Here is a 22,163-nt window from a genome sequence, read left to right on the forward strand (position 1 = left end):
ACCCCCACAACTATCTCTTTCAGTTTTTTCAGTTTCCTAAATTGTAGCACAATTTACTATTTTTAGTAGTTTTTCGGGTCGTGAACTTCCAGAGCCATTTTGAGGCCCTAAACGACATTTTTTGGGAACTCTGGGGGCAACATGGGTCCATGGACAAATTTTTCCCTTCTGAAAGTTGTATTTTTCGGATAGATCTTTCTAACGAGCCATTGTACTTGTCAAACAGAGATCGTATGCCAAAGTTACGACCCCGAGAAGTTGAGGTACCAACTTACCCAAAACTGGGCCCACAATTTGGCATTTCATCTTCTAGGGTTAGGTTTTGGGATGTGAAGGGTTTTCCATTGTTTCTCAATAATAAATAGGCCTTCAAGCCTCATTGTAACATAGTTAAAAGGAATGTAGCTGCCACATCTCTTCTCATAGATAAGCTACCATCGCCCTAGTTGGTTTATTTCCATTACTGTTCGTAAGCATATTTTAGTATTTTACATTAATGAAATGAAGTATTATTTCCACTACTTCTTTTTGTATATGGTTATCTCTGTATGTTGTTGTGTTCTTGTTTAAATCTGGATCAGTGGTATCAGAGTGGTTTGCTTTTTCTCAGTTTTTCTTTGCATGTCCCCAACAAGGTCGGGATATAAGGAGTTAGGGCTTGAACTGGTCAAACCTTTGCAAGACCAGCCTCACAAATCTCGATGGCCTCCCATGGTGGATGAGAAGAAAGACGAGGGGGAATGAGATTCTATCAAAATCTTGCTCGAAGAAGCCCTCGAGTGACAACAGAACATCATGATGTATAGCTTTGCCCAAATCCTTCAACAAGTACCCAGAAGCAACGCATCAGCTTCCAGCAGCTACTCTAGAAATGCCACGCCCTTTAACGTACAAGTTAATTTTGAAATCCCCATATTCGAGGGTCAGATAGATGCAGATGTCGTAGATAAATGGTTAAATCTGCTAGAAGGGTATTTTTCTGTTCATGAATTTTCAAGTTGGGAAAAGATTGTTTTCATTCTTCTCAAAGTAGCCCCCAACATCAAGGACTGGTGGGAAACCTACTGCGAGTAGAAGGATGAAGGCACGGGCTCACTATTTTCAGCTGCACCCACTTGGGATTCCTTCTGGGATGCCATCAAGGAACAGTTTACCCTGAAAAAAGCTATGAGGAAAAATACATCAAATGGACTATGCTGCGGCAGGGAAGGGACCAAGATGTGCTGGTGTTCACCAACATTTTTCATACCCTTCGCACATAGTTGGGTCTCAAGGATTCTAAGCTGCATCTGGTACTCAAATACCGTGGCTACCTACATAGATACATCCAGGAAGAGATAGAGTTCTTGAACATCTTCTCGCTCGGCACGGCATACCGATATGCTGTCAAAATCGAGCAAAAGTTCAAACAAAAGAAGTGAGACTTTGGATTTGCAAATCCAAAGACCAAAGGACAAAGCCAAGGCGGGGTGACCCAAGACAACCCGTTGAACCTGCAAGAAAAGAACAAAACCACGAAGTTGAAGAAGGACACAAGAAAGTGGTGTGAGTTCCACAAGAGTTCCACTCATAACACAAGTGAGTGTCGGACCAAGCAGTCACTAGTGGCCGAGTTGAAGGCTTCCGAATCAGAGGCATGTTCCGACCCTGAGTTAGAACACAACAAGGGGAATCGCAAAGGGAAGAAGATCATTGATTATGGAGCCCAGTGCCACTGTTGCCATGGCCAAGATCCAGAAGAATGAGCTTGAAGACCCAGAGGAGGGGGAGCATCTTTTCCACTCACAGATGTGGGTGAAGGGTTCACCGCTGCAATTCATTGTCGACATTGGTAGCCAAAAGAACCTCGTTTCAGCAGAGGTCGTGAAGCGGTTGGGCCTACCGACTACACCACACTCACAGCCATACAGTATCGGGTGGCTTCACGAAGGACGGGATCTCAAAGTTTGCCAGCAGTGTCGCCTTCCCTACAACATCAAGCCCTTCACAGATGAGGTATTGTGTGATGTTACACCTCTGGATGTTTGCGATGTACTATTAGGCCAGCCATACTTGTGGAGGCGACATGCTGTGTATGAGTCAAGGCCTCACACTATCATTATTTCTTTGGATAATTCATTATACAGGATACCGGAGGTAGCCCCACCTACTGCCACCTCTTTGATCACTGCCAAGAAAGGCAGCAAACTCATCTCCCAGACTAGGAAATTCATTTCCTGTCTGGTTCACTCCCAAAGTAAGGGGAAGATCGTTGCTACATCCATGACCCCCGCAAAAGGTTCCTCCACGCAGCAGCAACAGCAAAGGGATACAGTCATGATAGAACACAGTAACAACTTCTCCTCACCCACAGGGGTGCCACACAAGTTTCAAGTAGGCGACAAATTTTGGTTACATCTACAGAAAGAATGCCTTACCAGAACCCATTAGAAACTCAGACCACTCCAACATGGTCCTTACACTAGTACCAAGGCTATAGGCAACAATACTTCGTAAACCATGCTTCCCACCATTACTGGACACATCAGAGATTGCAGAACAGCTTAGCAGAGACCCAGCTCAGCAAAAGCTTCCTCATCTTAGGGAGGAACTCAATAAAATGGGAACCATTGCTTCCTAAGGGGGAGGAATGATCTAGGTGGATGTTTTTGGCCACCCACCTATCCCATTTGGACCCCCAAAACTGTCTCTTTCAGTTTTTTCAGTTTCCTAAATTGTAGCACAATTTACTATTTTTAGCAGTTTTTTAGGTCCTGAACTTCTAGAGTCGTTTTGAGGCCCTAAACAACGTTTTTTCAGAAATCTGGGGGCAACATGGTTCCATGGACCCATGTTGCCTTTTCCAAAGTTGTAGTGCTCGGATAGATCTTTCTAACGAGCTATTGTACGTGTCAAACGAAGATCGTATGCCAAAGTTATGACCCCGAGAAGTTGAGGTACCAACTTACCCAAAACGGGGCCCACAATTTGGCGTTTCATCTTCTAGGGTTAGGTTTTGGGATGTGAAGGGTTTTCCATTGTTTCTCAACAATAAATAGGCCTTCTAGCCTCATTGTAACACAGTTTAGAGGCATGTAACCACCACATCTCTTCTCAGATATAAGCTACCATCGCCCTAGATGGTTTATTTCCATTACTGTTCGTAAGCATATTTCAGTGTTTTACATTAATGAAATGAAATATTATTTCCACTGCATCTTTGTGTATTTGGTTATCTCTGTATGTTGTTGCGTTCCTGTTTATCCGAATCATTGTGAGGGGTAAAATTCCTTGTTGCCATAATTTTTCTTTCCACTTTGTAACAAAGACCTTTTTCTCTTTTTCCTTCCAATGGTTGTGGTTTTGCTCTAAAGAAGGTGTTTCTCTTTGTATTCTCATAATGTGCTATAATTTCCTCCATGAAAATTGACCACGTAACAAGTTGTTTACGAGAACAAAGCCCTTTATCCCATAAAAATTGATCTTTTTCTAAATATGAAGATGCAATACATACCTTTTGTAATAGTGGTACACCATGTAGATCAAAATATTTCTCCATATGTAGTATCCAATTTACCGGATCCTTGCCATCAAACATCCTCATCTTGCGTTTTCTTGATTTTAGGAGCTCGATCTTGAAACAACTATAACTCTATACTTTCAAATATTTAAGTTTTGAAATTGCGACCTGCAGTAGCCCTATGCATCCTCTTTCCAATGCCACCAATCTGATGAAATTTAGATTCTCCAAGAAAGAGTTATGCACAATCTTCCAAGATGACCTAACTATATACCTTTTCAGAAGAACGAACTTGTATGAAGTGCCACATGTCACTATTTTGACCTTAGGATCTGAAAAATATACACAGGAAACTACTATCCATCCTATTTCTATAACTTCTTACGAAATTTCAATCTGATGCTCAAAACAAAAGTTATGACTATTTTCCCCAAGTCACCTGTTTGGAATGTAATTCGGGAGTCTACAAAAAGGCCAACTTCCTTAGATCATATCTCCGCAAATATAGTGTGAAAATCTATGAAATTTGGACCCGAGGTTCAAAATGATTTCGGCCCAAATGGGTTTTTTTTAGTGTCTGAGACATTGCAGAAAAAAATTTATAGCACAAATTCCATGATGACCTGTTTGGAGCAGCGAAACCCTAGAATCCAAAGCTCTGATACCAAATGTTATGAAACTAGCTCACAAAAAGATAGAAAAGATAGATCAATGCCTTAGAATTTAGCCTCTTCGAGGGGAAACCTTGTTTACATTACATAAATGAACAATTCTTGGATGATTCAAATGAAAAGACATCCTTTCTATATATAGGAGTCTCAGGGGTCATAATATAATCAGAGCCGACATAACAATAATAATGTAAGGGCACAATAATAATAATAGTGGGCTTCTACGAGGAACAATAGTAACAATATGGGGACTACATGGGTACAGCAATATAATAAGGGGGTTTTACTAATAACAATAAGGGGTTACACTAGTAGTATAGGGGCCTAACATTATCCGCTTTAGAGAATGCAAAGATCAAGAAGCAAGTACAGGAGCTACTCGAGAAAGTGTTCATAAGACCAAGCACATCACCATGTGGATCTCCAATTGTGTTGGTGAGGAAGAAAGATTGTCCGTGGAGGATGTGCATTGATTACCAAGCACTGAATAAAAATAACGATCAATAATCGTTATCCCCTTCCTCGTATTAATGATCTATTGGAGATCAGTTGAAGGAAGTTGTTTACTTTTCCAAGTTGGACTTACGTAGTGGTTACCATCAGGTCAGAGTAGTAGAGCAAGATGTATGGAAGATTGCTTTCAAAACAAATCAAGGGCTGTATGAATGGCTAGTTATGCCTTTTGGCTTAACTAATGCTCCTGCCACTTTCATGAGAGTTATGAATGATGTACTCAGGCCTTGTATTGATGATTTTGTAATTGTATATTTGGATGACATTCTTGTTTTTAGTAAAACATGGGAAGAACATTTGAAGAATGTAAAGCAGACTCTAGATGTTTTGAAAAAAGAAAATCTCTATGTTAAATTATCAAACTGTGAATTTTACAAAACATCTTTAAATTATTTAAGTCATATTGTAGGGGGTGGTGAATTGAAGATAGATCCCTCTAAGGTTGAAGTCATCGTAAACTGGCCTAAACCCAAATCTACCACAGAATTTAGAAGCTTCCTAGGAGCAGCACAGTATTGGAGAAAGTTTATTGCTAACTTTTCCTTAATTGCATCTCCCTTACATGCTTTGACAGGATTGAACAAGGTGTTTCATTGGAGAGGAAAACAACAGAAAGCCTTCGACACCTTGAAAGAAAAAATTAGTACAGCACCAATACTAGCATTGCCAAATCTTCAACAACCATTTGAGATTGAAACATATGCCAGTGAATATGCCATGGGAGCAGTGTTGATGCAACATGGTAAACCCATATGCTAGCATTCTGAGACATTTAATCCTACTATAGTTAATTATCCCACCTATGATAAAGAATTGTATGCATTAGTACAGAGTGTAAAAAAGTGGAAACATTACTTAATGGGCAAAGAAACAGTCATACATATGGATCATCAACCACTTCAATATTTGCACTCACAAAATAAATTGCAGCAATCAAGACACTATAGGTGGATGGGCTTCCTACAATAGTTTCATCTAGTCATCAGATATAAGAAGGGCATGCACAATAAAGTTGTAGATATGTTGTCTAGACCAATTATAAATGCATCAACTATACTTAAGCGTAAAGCAATAATGCATGAAAGCTACATTGAACAGTATGCTCAAGATATTGATTTTAAAGATGTATATGCAACTTTAAGTCATGGCAAACAAGTAGAAGAATTGGATTATCATGTTAAGCACCAACTCTTGTATCATTTGGGAAAGCTATGCATTCCAAAAACTAAAAGAGTTAACATAATTCGGGAAGCACATACTTCTCTGATATCAGGTCATTTTGGTGTAAGTAAAACAGTTGCACAACTGCAAAGATTCTGCTATTGGCCAAAAATGCATGAAATAGTTTCTAGATATATTAAAGGGTGTATCATGTGTGCTAAAAGCAAGCCCAACAATAGAAACTAGGCTTGTACACTCCACTTCTATTTCCTTCTCATCCTTGGGAAAGTGTTTCCATGGACTCTTTTGGGGGATTGCCAAAATCTAGAAAAGGTCATGACTATTTATATGTTATTGTGGACAAGTTCAGCAAAATGTGCATTTTAATACCTTGTAACAAGCAAATTATAGCTGAACAAGCAACGAAATTTTTCTTTCAGCATGTCTGGGTGCATTTTGGGTTACCCACTTCCATAGTATCTGATCGAGATTCCCGATTTGTTGGGAAGTTTTGGTCAAGTCTATGGGAGTTGATGGAAAGTAGACTGAAGAAGAGCACAACCTTTCATCCACAAACAGATGGCCAAATAGAGGTGGTCAACAGGACAGTGATCCAGTTTTTCAGGGGTTATTACAACAAGCATCCCAAGCTTTGGGATGAACATTTATGTTATGTGCAACATGCTTACAACCATGCTAAGCATTCTTCTACACAAATATCTCCTTTTGAGACTTGGCTTGGATTTATACCATAGTCTCCCTTGGATTTCGTCTTTGAAAAAGACATAGTAGTTGTTGGACACAGTGATGTGGACAAAGAAACTAGGTTCATTGAACAGATCCAAGAAATTCACCAGGCAGTGCCGAAACAACTGGAAAAGAGCCAAGCCAAGTACAAGACAAGGCATGATAAGCATCGGGTGGAGCACAGCTTCCAAGTTGGTGATCAAGTCTGGCTGTATATCAGCAAGAATATAATGCAAGGTGAAGGAAAGAAGCTGAAGCCAATAAGGTATGGGCCTTTTAAGGTACTTGAGAAAAGTGGTAAGAATGCTTTCCACCTTGATTTGCCAGCATACATGCACATCTATTCAGTGGTGAATGCAGAAAACCTAAGACTATTTGAACCTTCATTAATTGAAGATCCCGAAGAGCAAATTCAATGGCCTTCCATTGATGATTTGTTGCCTGAATATCTCAATGAGCTATAGGAAGATGCAGTTCTGGATAGGAAGGTGAGAACCACATGCAGAGGGGATGTTGAGTACCTTAGAATTGGACTCAAAGGTGCAAAACCCAACAGTGCAAAATGGATCGAGATTGGGCAAGTGAGGGAGTTGTATCCTCACTTGATTGATGCTTGAAAACGACTTTTGGTGGTCCAAAAGACTTTTTCACTGGGAAGGTGTGATCCAAAATGGATCCAGAACACTCTCTAAGTCTTGAAATCTCTAAAAATCATGCCAAAGATTAGAAAAATCACATGAGAAAACCTTTCAGAATGGCGGAAAAACACTATCGGGAGGCCAAAAACACATGAAAAAAAAGAAAAATAGAGTATTAGAGGTTTGAACAAGTGAATGTACAGTAGCCATCAGATTAGTCCGATCAATGATCTAGATTTGATCGGCGAATCACAATCGGTGGTGGCAATCAGCAAATATTGGCACAAACTACATAACACTTGCGACGACGACCGGTGGAGTCAACTAGGACCATCGATCAAGTGCGTAGATCGAGGGCCCACATTGAATTGCAGGATCGCTATCGGAGATTACAAAGAGTGCTTGCAATGGCCCGGGGCATGAGCGATATGCGATTGCAATTAATCAAATCGTGATATCGAAATTAGAGAAATGTTATGGGGCAAGGCCTATACACATGTATATGTTCGACCCGATAAACCGGACCTGATGGTTTTATCAATATTATTTCATAAGATTTGAGATCTGCGGAAAAGCCATTTTTAATGCATTTTCGTAGTTTTAACGTATTTCTAAAATACAAAGGGGAACCTTGGAGCAGGGCCAAAGCGACTTGCCATAGCGACTAAGGGCAGACCCAATAGGATAATAGGGCACACTTTTGAAGATTTGAAGCCTGGAAGATTGTGTTTTGGTGGATTTTCTCAGTTTTGAATACATTTATCTGTGTTAACAGAGAGCAGTTGTTTCAGGGGTTCCAAAGGCCCAAGGCACTCTTACATTGCATAATAGGTGGCCACCTCCCCTTTATGGGTTATGCAATGATTGTGTAATGCTAGAAGAGGGATTTGAGCGAACAGAGGCTGGGGAGATAGAAAGCCGAGAAAGAGAAATGAATGGGTAGCCCAAATTGGCTTTAAAGCCACAAACAGAGAGCAAACAGAGGCAGGCAATATGGAAGGCAGTGCCAAAACAGAGCCAAGACAAAGACAAAGAGCGTTGGGAGAGTTTGTGTACTCAGAGAGGCTTGAGAGGTTCAAGAAAACTCTTGATGTTGTATCTGTTCTGTGTTGAGACTCAAGTTTATCTCACACTATTGTAAAACTCTATTCTGAAGACATAATAGAGAGGCCACCACTGAAGGCTGGACCAGGAGATGTAGCCCAAGAGTATTGGATGAACTCCTTATTAAATTTGTTGTGTTTATGTGTGTTAGTCTATTATGCTCCTTTACTGCTTCCTTGTCTGTGTATTTCACAATCTTATCGATCCATTGCATAAAATAACATAGGCAAATCCAAGCACATAAGTCTGTAATACCTTATTAATTGTCTTAGATCTCATTATCAGATCAATTAAAGAGGGATGTTCCTTACATATTTTTTATGCCATATTTGTTTCCACTAATGTGATCCCCCTTGAATACATTAACTCCATGTTTTGGCTCCAATAATTATCACTTGAATTGATAGGTCTCTTAGGCCAAGGCCTCATTGTAGCTTGGGTTTGTACAACTTGTCCCATGTGATAAGGGCCCATTTTTTCTATATTTTGATTCCACCCTAGAGGAATGAGAATTTTATTTTGTGAATAGAGCTAAAAATAGAAGAAGGTGCCATGAAAGTAGAGAAATGGTATAAGGGGATGGATCGCAAGACTGATGAGAAGGAAAATTCGACCAACCATATGGAGCGAGTGAAATTTTCAACAAGTGAGCTAATTTTTGTGATGATATTTTTCCATGGGCTGTGTTTAAATGAATTGTTAACCAGGGGGTGCTAAGGTACTTAGAGGATATTTTATTGATTTGGTAACCAAGAAGCTAGGTGATGTGGCAATGTACAACCAAACAAGTGTTGAAGAATAAGACTTATGATATTTCCTTATTGATTTACATTTTTGAAGCATTAGCGAAGTCCTCTAAAATTTGAGATATTACTTTGTCTTCCTAGATTGTTGGGACACCCATGCCCAATTTCTAATCCACGAATTCCTAATGTGAGAGAGGGAGGTCCTCTCAAGATAATCTTCCTTTAACATTTTTCTCCAAAATGGAAGACTTCATGCCTCAATCTAGGCCTTTGGAAGCAAGAATGAAGATGAACAAAGATAGGGGGTCTTCGTGCCTAATGTCATGGGTGGCCCAAAAAGGGTCAGTGGGGGAACCATTGAGTAAGATGGAGAAAAATACTAAGGATACAAGATTTTTGATCTAGTATATATTGTCTCAATCAAATCCAAAAGAAAAAAGGATTTAGAAAACATAGTGCCATTTGAATTTGTCAAAGGATTTGGAGAGGTCAAGATTTAACAACATGCCTAGTTTTTTGGTGGATTTCAAAGAATGGATAGTTTTGTGTGTGATCATGATACCATCTAAAATTTGATGGCCTTCCACATAATCGAATTATTTTGTGTGGATGGACCTTAGAAAAATGGGCTTGAGGCAATTAGCAATGGGTTTGGTGATCACCTTATAAACAAAATTACATAAAAATATGGTCCATGGATTTTAAACCACTAGCGCCTTCCCTTCACTTTTTTGAGGATTAGGGTGAGGAAGGTCACATTCAAGGCTTTTAGAATGGTTTCTGATTTTCGAGATTCTTCCACTGCTTCGCCGAGGTCCTTTCCTACAATGGTCTAGTAGACTTGAAAGAATTCTGTTGTGAAACCATGAGGTCTTGGAGTCTTGTTATGGGGAATATATTTCAACAAATATTGTTCTTGGTCAATCATGATATTCTATAATAGTGCCTCATTTTTCTCCTTGTTGACTAGAGGTGGAATGTGCTTCATGATTTTGCAGGTCACTTCTGATCTTTTGGCATTTAGATTTGTTAAAATGTCTTAAAAATAATCATTGGGTTATTGGGCCATGTATTGATGATCTTGGACCTTAGAGCCATCTTTCTTTTAGAGAGAGGAAATGTGATTGTGATGGAGATGTTGAAGCATAGTGTTGTGGAAGAAGGTTGTGTTCCTTTCTCCCTATTTTCAATAGCTTATTCGAGATTTCTTTCTTTCTCATCTCTTCCAGTTGTGAAATGATGTTGGCCTCCTTTTGTATGAGATCATTTGACCTTCCATGTATAATGGATTATTGCTATATGTTCTCCATCTGCACCTCAAGGAGTTGTTTAACTTGCAAATGTTGCCATATTTTTCTTTATTTCATGTTTTATCTTGGGTTTTAATGTGGTAAAGTTTTCATTGGAGCTTGTACATAGTTGATCCATTGGTGCAAGGGAGTTTTTTCTACCATTCCTGAATAGTTGATGAAAACTTTGGGTGTGGTAGAAAAACATGTTCCATTATGAATGGTGGGTTTTTAGGTCAATCCTTAATTTCTATATCAAGTTTGATCAACTAGTGGTTGGATCTGTGGCTAGGAATAATAGAGGTTTCCATGAATATGTCCCTACAAATGATGCTTTCAAAAATCAGAAATTGGTCAAGCCTCGAAACTACTTGTTGATCTCACCCTTGACAATTTCTCCAAGTGTATCTATCATTGATGGTGGTGAGATCCACCGCATAGGAATAGTTCATAACTTCCCATAAGTGGGTAACTTCAACTTCAAGTTTACAAACACCCTTTTTCTCTGCTAATGATTTTATTAGGTTCAAGCCCCCACTTAGAATTGAGGGGGTTGGATTGATTAGGAGGATAGTTTTTCGAATTCTGTCAAGGAAGATTTCCTTTTCCTTGGGCAATGAGGGCTCATAAACATTGGACATAATGCATGTTTCATCTGATCCAACCGGTTGGAATTGAACTGTGAGAATTCTGAATGTGGCAAACATATTGAGGATGGAAACCTCATCAAAATTCCATATGATGGCTAGACCACCCGAATGACCTTGTGCATATATGGCAATTAATGGACATTTCCTACCCATTTTCCTATGAATTTGATGATAATATCTCTGGATGTTTTGGTTTCTTGGATCATCAGGAAGTTGGGATGTTATGAAACACATTTTTCCTTAGGAAGCCTCTACTTTCCTTTGTAGTTCAAACCTAAAATATTCTAGGAGATGATCTTCATGAAGGAGTGGGGGTAGAAGAGGAAAACGCCTCCAATATTAACTTGATTCAACTAAGTTCACAAAAATGTCTCCTAATTACTCTAGAATTGGTAAATTCGATTTCCTACCATTTTTCATTTTGTCTTTGTGGATGTTAGTTAGTTCTTTGATGGGCTAGGCCTACACACCTAATGGATTATTCCTAAGCTTGTTGCCACAATTTGAGAATGGATTTACTAAAAAAATTGACTTGATGTTCCAAGATGGAATTAGGATACTTGTCCTTTCAATTTTTAGCTAGGTTAGGTAGATATAGAGATTCTAAATCAATCTCGTTTATTCCTTTTAGTAGAAGCAATGAGTCCTGGTGGGATGGGTTCTTGAGGGGTTGGGTAAGTCGTAGCTTCATGAGATTTCTATAAGTTAAAAATTGAGGTTTTCGATGTCGTTGAGTTCTTCATTTCCATATTAGACAAGGGGTGGGGGTGATGACTTGTGGATGGAGTTGAGGTCTCTAAGGAATTAAGGGGAATAAATCTATTACTAAGAGCTAGAGATTTATCAAATTGTGGAGGAGAATGGGATGGCTTAGGTCCATAGCATTGGCCTAACAGCTTGACGAATTAATTAGGGTCTGAGCCTTGGTTTTGTTTAGGGGTTGAGGCAGGGGATAGGATATGGTAATTGAAATAAATATTACCATACTCATGGAATTGTTGGCAACAAAGAGGTACATTCTCGTAATCCACATTTTGTTTCCAAAGTTCATCCTGGTAGTATATATAGATGGATTCTGACAAAGGCTTTGAGATATTCATATAAACACATATATAGTATAGAAAATTCCACCTACCCTGCTTTGTGGCTTCAAAAGCTTTAACATAGTTCCCTAAAGCGTTTTCAATTCTTTCTAGTATCTCCTCGTCCCAAAATTATTTGGGTAAAGAGTGTGTTCTTACCATACTAGACATTTTATGAAGTATTCTTTATCTAGGACAAATCTTTATCTCTAGAATCAAAGATACAATCATGTGGAGTTGAAGAAATAGGGGTCATTTTCAAATATATGAGTGCCAAAGATGACCCTGAAGAAGTCCTTTGCTCCAAGTTCAAGGTTAATTTGGCCTTTTAGTTTCCATTTTTGCTAGATCCAATAAGGTAGTGATTTTTATGAAGGCCAAATTCCAAATAATTTTCCAACCAGGGTATGATCTTGAATATTGGATGTATTCACCCATGTGATTGGAGTGAGCTTCAATTTTTGGGTCCATGGTTGTTCTAAGGAGACAACCACCTAGGATTTAGTGACCTATTGATGTGGTTTGAACCAAGCCCTTGGTTTTGGCTTAATTTTCTTCTTGTTCTAGATTGGAAGCATTGACGGGCCAATTCTATTATGGTTTAATATCCTTAGTCAAAATATTACTATAGGAGGGAGCTCTACTCCCTCCTAAAACTCATGCAACCTGATTCTATTAGGGGTTATAATCCCTAGTCATAATCTTACTATAGGAGGGAGCTCTAATCCCCCCTATAGCTCCTACCATGGCTAAAGTCATGGTGAAGCACATGGAGTGAAGGCTAAGAGCTAGGGTTTTGCAGATCTATTCAAAGAAACCAATATGTAGAATTAGAATCTAGGGTTTTACAGATAAACTATGCAGGGCGAGCAACACGTAAAATTAGAATCGTAAAATGAGATACTCTATCAAATTTGATGGTTCAATCAATTTTATTATTCATTTTCAAAGTTTTAATAAAAAATGTTTACAAATTTCTTTATTGTAATTGTTTAAGATTTCATAATTCATAATTTTTTATTATTTTCAAAATTTTAATTAAAAAAAATAGCAATTTTATTTCTTTTATTATAATTTATTAATATATCATTTTGTAATAAACAATTTATTACTCATCAATAAAATTCCATCCTTCAATAAGTAAATTGAATTGTAAATTCAATGCTCATATCAGCCAAGTTTGAAAGAGATGTGCAGAAGGATTATTGGAAACAATGAATAACAATAATGTAAAATAGAATTGCAGGCACACAACCCAATTTTTAAGATCGTCAAACCTCAAGGTATGAGTTACAATTCCACTCTTGGTTGAACGTTAAAATGTCTTCATCATCTAGATAGGGGATAATCCTGTCTAAACATCAGTACTAAATGATTGGTCTAATCAAATATGAGAGTGTGAATCTAGTGAAGGAATCCATTTATTTATAAACTTCTATACACTTAATTTATTTTTAAAAATTGTTAACTTTCTGTTAGCTATGTGTTTGTTATATTTTTCCTTTACAAAATATGACATAAATTAAATGTCTAATAAATTAAATAACATATAATTTTTATGGTTATTTCTTTTAAAAGAAATAAGCATATAAGTATTTTGATGGGTATCCGTATTTATTAGCCTTTTAATTTATATAACTATACTAAATTGTATTATTATCCATTTAATTTAACTAAATTGTATTAGAGGATTAAAAATATTAGATGAATAATAATATTATAATTTTGTCAATATTGAGAATAGATGTTGTTGATTTTCTAGCGCTTAATAGACAAGAAGGAATTTTGCATCTGGTAATTACTTCCAATGATATATGAACATCATTAAGTAATTACACACAAAGTTTTCAACTTCTTAGAAAACTTTGACCTCTTCCTTACATCTACTTCCACGTGTGTGTGAGAGAGAGAAGAGTATGTGAGTGATGTTTATATTATGATTGTATCGAGTGTATTTTTATATTGATATTATGTTTCCCTAAAGAGGCATGTCCCTTTTGTAAATTAATTTAAAATTTTGATTTAATTTTTCATTCTTTTGTTTTTAACTTGTGTAGCCAAGAATACCTCCAACAACTACCCAAAAATCAACACTCCCTCTTAGCTGTGGAGGTATTCACCTCGACTTCATCAGGTTAATCTAGTTGCCATTGATGTCAATATATTGAAGAAGGTAGGGGCTTGGTGGCAATCAATGAAGTAACCAAATGATGGAGAATCCAAACACTCAAAGACACTCTGCCCTACCTCCATTTGTACACTAATGATGATCAGTCACATTAAATAATATTTTTGTCCATCTTAGATGAAGAATATCATCATGATACCAATAACATATTTTAGATCATACTTTTATCTTTCTAATGAGCTATCACATGCCCCAAAACTCCAAATATTTTAGGAGATATGAATTTTTTAAGAAAAGGGTATAATTATGGTCAATAAGCCAACATGAACTTGTCAAACTCATGTCGGCTTAGCTAGGAGACACAACTGTTACACAAAATATTATCATCATGACTATTTTCAGTCAGTATGGGTCTATCATCATTCATATTTTCCTCCTTAGCAAGTCTCAAACCTCAACTCTTCATGTCAAGCTTTAAAAATGAGAGAAAGTCTTTGAAAATCAATAAAGCTCTAGTTCTGCACTTTCTCTTACTGTTACCTACAGTCCCGCACCCCTTGGTCATGTTACCTACGGACCTGTCCGCTCTGTCTCTAAAGGAGTGGGTGCGGACCCCTGTGAAAGTCAAATAGGTGCAAGTTTATTCTTAAAAATTCACTTGTGGTTAATTCTAGATGCTTCTAGAAGGAATCTTGACATGGATGGTTCACTCCTAGGTGGTTCATGCATCCCATAACTAAAGGAGCTAATCCCTTGATAAGAGGGGCTTATCCTTTTGAAGGAGGGCTTTATCCCTTTGAAGGTGGACCTAGTAACTTCCCTCCATTGCACTATAAATTAAGGCATTGGGCTGGTTGCTAGGGAGGATAGAAGCTGAACATTTTTTAGGGTAAATTCTGTTGGAATTGACACTTCCTAGTTAAGCTTGAGAGGAGAGATTACATACCTTTTGGCTTCATTGGGAAGAGAGTGAAACTTGTCAAAGTAGAGGAGATTCTTGTTGGACCCTGGGAGGAGCTTGTACAACATCAAGGCACCAAGGTTGTAAAGTTCTTCTTTGATTAAAGTTAATACAATCAGATTCATTTTTCTCAATAAATTGTCTTATATGGTTTTTTTCATGAATTCCTTGATCATCATGATAAATATGCTTTATTATATTGGCTTTTCAAGTGCTATTTAATGTGTTTGTTTGTTTGTTCTTGCAGATTCTTTACAAAGGAGCTCATTTGGATCAACAGAGCGTGGCTTCCACAAACTAGCACTAGACCTGAGGTAGGCTTAAAACACCTGTTTGCCTTTATTTATAAATTTCATATTTAGAGAAAGATAGAATTTGTTTGATTTTCTTGTCGCTAGATATCATTAGATACTAGGGAGGTCAGTCTTGTCCGCAAGAACGACTTATCCGGCCGAAAAAATGGCGACTCCACTGGGGACTTGAATTTTTTTCCTTTGCTTTTACTTTGACTTGAGAAACTGTGTCTTTGTTTTGGGTTTTTGGCTTGATGTGTGTGGGATTGGGTAGGTTCAGTAGATCTTGAATAATTTTTTGTTTTTCATACTTTTGGAAGAGTATCGCACCCTCTACTTGTAACACAGTGCAGACATCCCCGCACTTTTGTTTTACACACATAGCGGTACCACACCTGGGTATACGGGGGCCTACGAACCTTGTCAAAATTTTGAAAAACTTGAAATTTTCTCATTCAGTCAGCTTAGGAATTGTTTATGTGTTTTTATCCTCTACCCAGATCTACACGTGACTTGTCAGAAACTTTTCATAGGTTAATTCCATTGGCATTAGGGTTTTAGGTGAAATTCCTAGAAGTTTTGTGTGCCGGGCTTGATTTTCATTTTGGTCTTTGTAGTAACTCGAAGCTTAGAAGCCTTAGAAACCTCAGATCACCTTGGTTTTTGTTGGACTTCTTATGAGTCTAACCGTTTTGTAAAATCTTGAACCTTTGTTGAGGAATCCATCTTGTTTTTCTCTTTGCGAAACTTCGAAAGAACTTGTGTTGAAAGTTTTGGATTTCATTTTTAGAAAAGAAAACAAAAACTGGTTGTTTTTTGATTAATTTGTGATTCTAGACAAATTAGTCCTTGGTTTGCTCATAACTACGTAAAACATCCTTGAAAAGAAATCTTGTAAGCTTTTACTTCAATTAGCTTTTTAGAATTTATAGATCTCAAGATTAGATTTTTCAATAGTTTTGAGTGTTTTATAAAAATAAAAAAAAAATCTCTTTTGAAAAAGTTTGTTTTAGTAGTATATGAGTGTTTGAAAAGAAAGGGAAATTTTCGTGAGCATAACTAGTTGTCTCGTTTTTGAGTTCATTGGAAAAGACAAAAAGTTCTTCTTTTTATTTGTTTGTTAAAGAAAGATTTTTTTTTACAAGCATTTGCATTCTCAACTCTTTCTCTAGCTAGAAATTCATTGAAGAAAAATGATTGTTTTTAAACTTAAGTGCATTTTTAGTGATTTGGAGTCGAGTCTTCACACCATAAGTTTCATCTCCACACCTTTTGACTTAAGAAAAAACCAATAAAAATAACGCTTAAAGTAAAATCTATCTAGTAATCTTTTTATTTCTAGGGCTCTTTATCACCAACATAGCTTAGGCTAGTATCTTGGAGTAGGGAGTAATTAACTCTCCAAGATAGTAAAAAAAACAAGTAGTTGTATCTTGCGGTAGGAGTTAAATTCCAATTGTTACATCTATGCTCTGGGAAGCTCCTCTTATAGGATTCAAGCACGAGATCATGTCTAAAGCAGTGGGGTAATCAATCCTTTTCATTGGGAACGATACTAGATATACACGTATTAAAAATGGTAAACCTAGGATTAACCATTATCGAGGAGCCTGGGGTCACTTGTTGGTAAACCTTGGATTATGTCAAGGAGCCTTCAAGGGGATTGAGCTTGCTACTCTTCCATTGCGTGTGTATCGGATCACAGACTTTTCCCCTAGGTATATTTGTTTCTATTGGTAACCATAGTGACCATATTCTATAGGATTCTTTCCTAAGGTGACAGTGGACGAAAGATCCCACTATACCTGGAGCAGACGTCGGCTAGACTCACTTGGATTTTCTGGGGGATTCTCTTCGCTCTAGACGGATTAGTGGAGAGACTTGTGCCAGTCTATTCATTAAGCAGGTTGCAGGGGTAACTGTTACAACCACCATTTCTGTATTGAATTCTGCGATGTTGGATTTCATCACCAACTAGTGTTTTCGGTATGGAAAGTTACTGTTTGTGTGTGGTTTGACCTCCTAGATTCCTTAGGTGTGTGATTCAAATTTTTTTGGTTCTTTAGAGACTTTAGGTGGTTTTCAATGAGATTTTTCTTTGTTTGTGTGTGAAGTAGTTAAAATATTTAATCGTGGCTGAATTACCGAGGAAGTCCCGTAGACTTTAGGGCCAACCTCCTGAGTTTCATCGAGCCAGCTTGAAGGGCTACGAGCCCTTGTAACTCCTAGTGATAGTAGAGTTGGGTCACCTGAAGAAGGAGAGTCTTCTTTGGTTGTACATCCTGATTACCAAGTTCAAGAACTAGAGTATATTTTAGAACCTGTTTCTTTTTCTGAAGTTACTGGTAGTTTTTATTCTACTAGTGATTTAGCCAAGGAACCTGAAATATCTGAACCTGAAACTGAACCTGCTGCTAATCCAACATCATGATTTGCCTCTCCAACTTCCAGTGGTCCTAGTTCACCCAGGGTAGAAAGAGTCATTACCCAAAATCTTCCTTCTGGACTTATTGCTATTGAAGAACTTGTTACTCCGGAAGAAGGTATACCTATCCCTGAAAATCAACTAGCTATAGAACTTAGGGAGCGTGAATCGATCTTTTACAGTCCACCTAGGAGGGACGCTTGGTATCTTTCATTTGGAAAACTCAGGACTAATTTTTTCACCACCTCGCATTCCTTTCATCCAACACCTAGGGGTTATTATCCTCCGTTAAATATGTCGAGACAGTCGTCCATGTTTTCTCAATCTCCAGAAACCTTTTTATATGGCAGTCCTTCTGTTCCCTCTGGGTATCAGTCATTTACTGGTACTTTTTTGGGAGCATCTCCTCAACCTATTGAACAAGGGTTATTAACGGTAATAACTAAACTAAGTCGTTGAGTGTAGAAGATATTCTTATGATGTCAGGTACCATTCCAAATCTGCAACCTCAAGGTGGCCAGTTACCGCCTGGGGGGCAGCCTCAAGGTCCTCAATTATCACCTGGGGGGAAACCTCAAGGTACCCAATTACCGCCTGGGGGGCAACCTCAAGGACAGTACATACCTATGGGATAGTACATTCCTCAAGGTCAACCCCAGACTCAGTATGTACCTCAAGGTCAACCCCAGTATCAATATGTACCTCAAGGTCAACCCCAGTATCAGTACGTGCCTCAAGGTTATCAACCTTAGGGTCAGTACCCAACCCAAGGTTTCCAACCACCTTCTGGTCAATCATTTATCCAAGGAACTGGAAATGTACCTTTGAATTATCAACCCTACCCTCAACCCAGTTATGGTCCTTAATATGCTCAACCTGTTATGGGTCCATACCTCGGAATGAACTTAGTGTGGGATCCATCTCAATCTCAACAGATCTTGCGACCGAATGTGCAGTTGTCATCTCAATTTGGACAACCCTTGGTTTCTGGTTCAACCTAGCAACCTGTCCAGTCTACTATTCAAACTTCTGCACCTTTTGTAGTTTCTCAGCCTGGGCCTAGTTTGCCTCAAACTCAGCCTCAAACGACTACTGCAACTGCTGCAACATCTGTTCCATCTACCCCACCTACTTCTGTAGTATCGACAGCTCCAGTTTCTATTGTTCTTGTATCAACTCCTCAAGCATCCTTACCTCAATCTAGACCCACAATTCAGACTTTGGTTCAAATGCCTGTAGGACAACCTGGTCCAAGTACGGTTGTCACAAGTCAACCTCAATTTACTTATCAACCATACCAGGGACAGTACCAATTCGGTCCTGTTGTGCAGCAGCCAGTCTATCAGTATCAACTATACCCTGGATATACTTATCAGCAACCTCAACAACCCCAGTACGGTCCAGTTAATCCTGGTTTTCCGGGAGGATATAATATACCAATTCCAATTCCATGGTGTTTGACCCAGGGTTTCAGGGACCCTAATCATAGAAAATTTTAGGGGTGAATGTTCGCCCTTTGGCGAAATTAAGGGGTTTTAAATTTTTAGTGGGCGAATATTTTGTATCATAGTACATTTTTACAAATCACCTCAAATAGCCCACCTTTATTTAAGGGAGAGGGTAAAAAAGGTAAATTTAGCCCTTGAAATTAGGAGTTACAACCTTCCATTCGCCCATTTTCAGGAATAGGTTTTATTTAAGTGAATCCAATTCAAGAATAGGTTTTATTTAAGTGAATCCTATGGACCAAAGGCCCAAATACCATATTTATAAAAGAGGTATGGTAAATTAATAAAAATATAAATAAATGAGAGGTATGGTAAATAAATAAAACATTGTTTATATTTACTCCATAAGTCACCTTATATACATGCAAGGGTGTAAACAAATAAAAATATAAGTAAAGTGGAGGTATAATAAATAAATAAAATGTCTTTTTATACTTACTCAAAAGGTATGGTAAATAAATAAAAATATAAATAAACTAGATGCATGGTAAATAAATGAAACTTCTTTTTATATTTAGTCCATAACCCTCGTTCTATTTATGAAGGCTCAAGAAAGAGATTTTATTTAAGTGAATCCTATGGGCCAAACACCATATTTGTAAAATAGGTATGGTAAATTAATAAAAATATAAATAACCGAGAGGTATGGTAAACAAATAAAACATTTTTTTTATATTTACTCCATAAGTCACCTTATATTTACGAACACTCAAAAAATGCATTATATTTAGGTGAAACCTATGGGAAAAATACTATGGGACAAATACCATGGACTAGATTGTTATTAATACCATGCAAAAAAACATTATTAACCCTAATATTAGTATTAATAAAAATAAAAATGGCACATGGTATTGACCCATGGTATTCACCAAAATGGCACATGGTATTGACCCATGGTATTCACCTGGAATGTAGCCTATTTAAATGGGGGAATTAAACTAGCATAGATCCATCTTTACTCTGGATCTACTAACCCTCTAGAGGTGTCAAATATTGTGATATGCAAACTAGCATAGAGTGAAAAAATATTTGATCCGATCAAGAGTAAAAATGGATGTTGTAATTTAATGTATGTTAAACATTTTAGCTTGGTTAAAATAAAAAAATAAAAATAAAAATCAACTATTAATTTTATTAATTTTTATAAATTACTAATAGTAATTTTTAAGCTCCAGGTTTATGATAACCCATGGTAATACCATGGTATTCATGTGAGCATAGACTATTTAAAGGGGAAATTCTATCATCTTAGATCCATCTTAATATTGGGTCTACCAAGTGCTCAGAGGGATAAATAGATTTCATCCCCTAAGAGTGGTAGATGTGGAGTTAAGATGGATATAGGTTGGTTTTTATGATAATGAAGATATTAAATAGACTTAGGAAATTATATTGTAAAAACATCTTAACGTGAATGGTTAAAGCATAGACATTGGACAAGTATATTTGTATACTTTTGTTTTAAACTGAAACAAATCCAGGTCTAAAAGGAATGGATTGATTGAACTAGTCATCCTTCTATAACTTTCCAACATATGCTGGAGTAAACAGATTGTAATTTGGGTAATTTTTCTAATTGAAAATAGGAACATACTTGTGTATTGGCAGGGTGGTTACGAGGTCCCTAGAAGTGATGAATTTGAATTTTTCTTGGTTTTATATATAGTATGAGGTTTTTTCTCATGCTTTCTGTGAATGGCATGGGTGAATTTTATCCTACACCCACTAGGTTATCGATATGTAATTTCGGTAATTTTGATTTCAAAATATATTTTAAAGAAATGCAATGATTTCATTTGTGTATTCAATAAACACAAGATTTTATAATTGAGTAAAATATTCGCCATGCCTGGTGAGAGATTCGCCAAAAATTATATATACATATCATATTATTAATAAAATCACCTTCCATTTTTCCTATATACCATGGCGATTTGCCTATTTATTATACATGTAAATTTGGGGGGGTTCTTAAAATTTTCCCTGACCCTAATCGTCAGTTACCATTCATTGCAACTTTGACTTGCCCGATTTGTCGTGCCTTAAGAACGATCTAATTAATTATCTTTCGTTTTGGCCGCCAATGCCGAATAAGTTGCCTAGTGATATTCCTAAGTTTGAAGGCAAATCAGGAGAGGATTCGTCAAACCATGTGATGACTTATCACCTCTGGTGTGCGTCTAACTCCATTTCAGATGATTCAATCCATTTAAGGCTTTTTCAATGCACTCTAATTGGTCTTGCAGCCAAGTGGTACATTGAGTTACCGCGAGCCACTTTTTATAATTTTAGTTAGTTAGCTACTTTGGTTTTAACTCATTTTCAATTTCCAGTCAGATATGACAATGGCATGGAATTATTAACTTCATTAAAATAGTCAACGTCCACTTACATTTCAAATTGCATTCATGAATGGAGACGTCGACGGCGTTTAGTGAAAGTTTTTATTCTGGATCAGATCTTAGCAGAATGGTTTGTCAAATCTTTATTACCGAAAATCACTGAGGATGTAGCTAAGGCAGGAGTCGTTACTGAAGACCAAGTCATTGCTCAAGCTCAGTACCTTGACCTAGTTTTTACGTAGTCAGGTACGTTACATGAGAAAATCCCTGACCTTCCTAAACAAAATCAAATAACTGCAGCTCCTTCAGGGTCTCATGCCGCTAATGGTATGATTGGTACGGTTAATACCAAAAGTAAGAAGAAATCTTCCAAGAATTCTTCTACTATCATAACTTTACCAGA

This window comes from Pinus tabuliformis, chromosome 3_1 (assembly GCF_031772625.1).
Source record: "Pinus tabuliformis cultivar Carrire ecotype Pingquan chromosome 3_1, CPIR1, whole genome shotgun sequence".
Taxonomy (NCBI): domain Eukaryota; kingdom Viridiplantae; phylum Streptophyta; class Pinopsida; order Pinales; family Pinaceae; genus Pinus; species Pinus tabuliformis.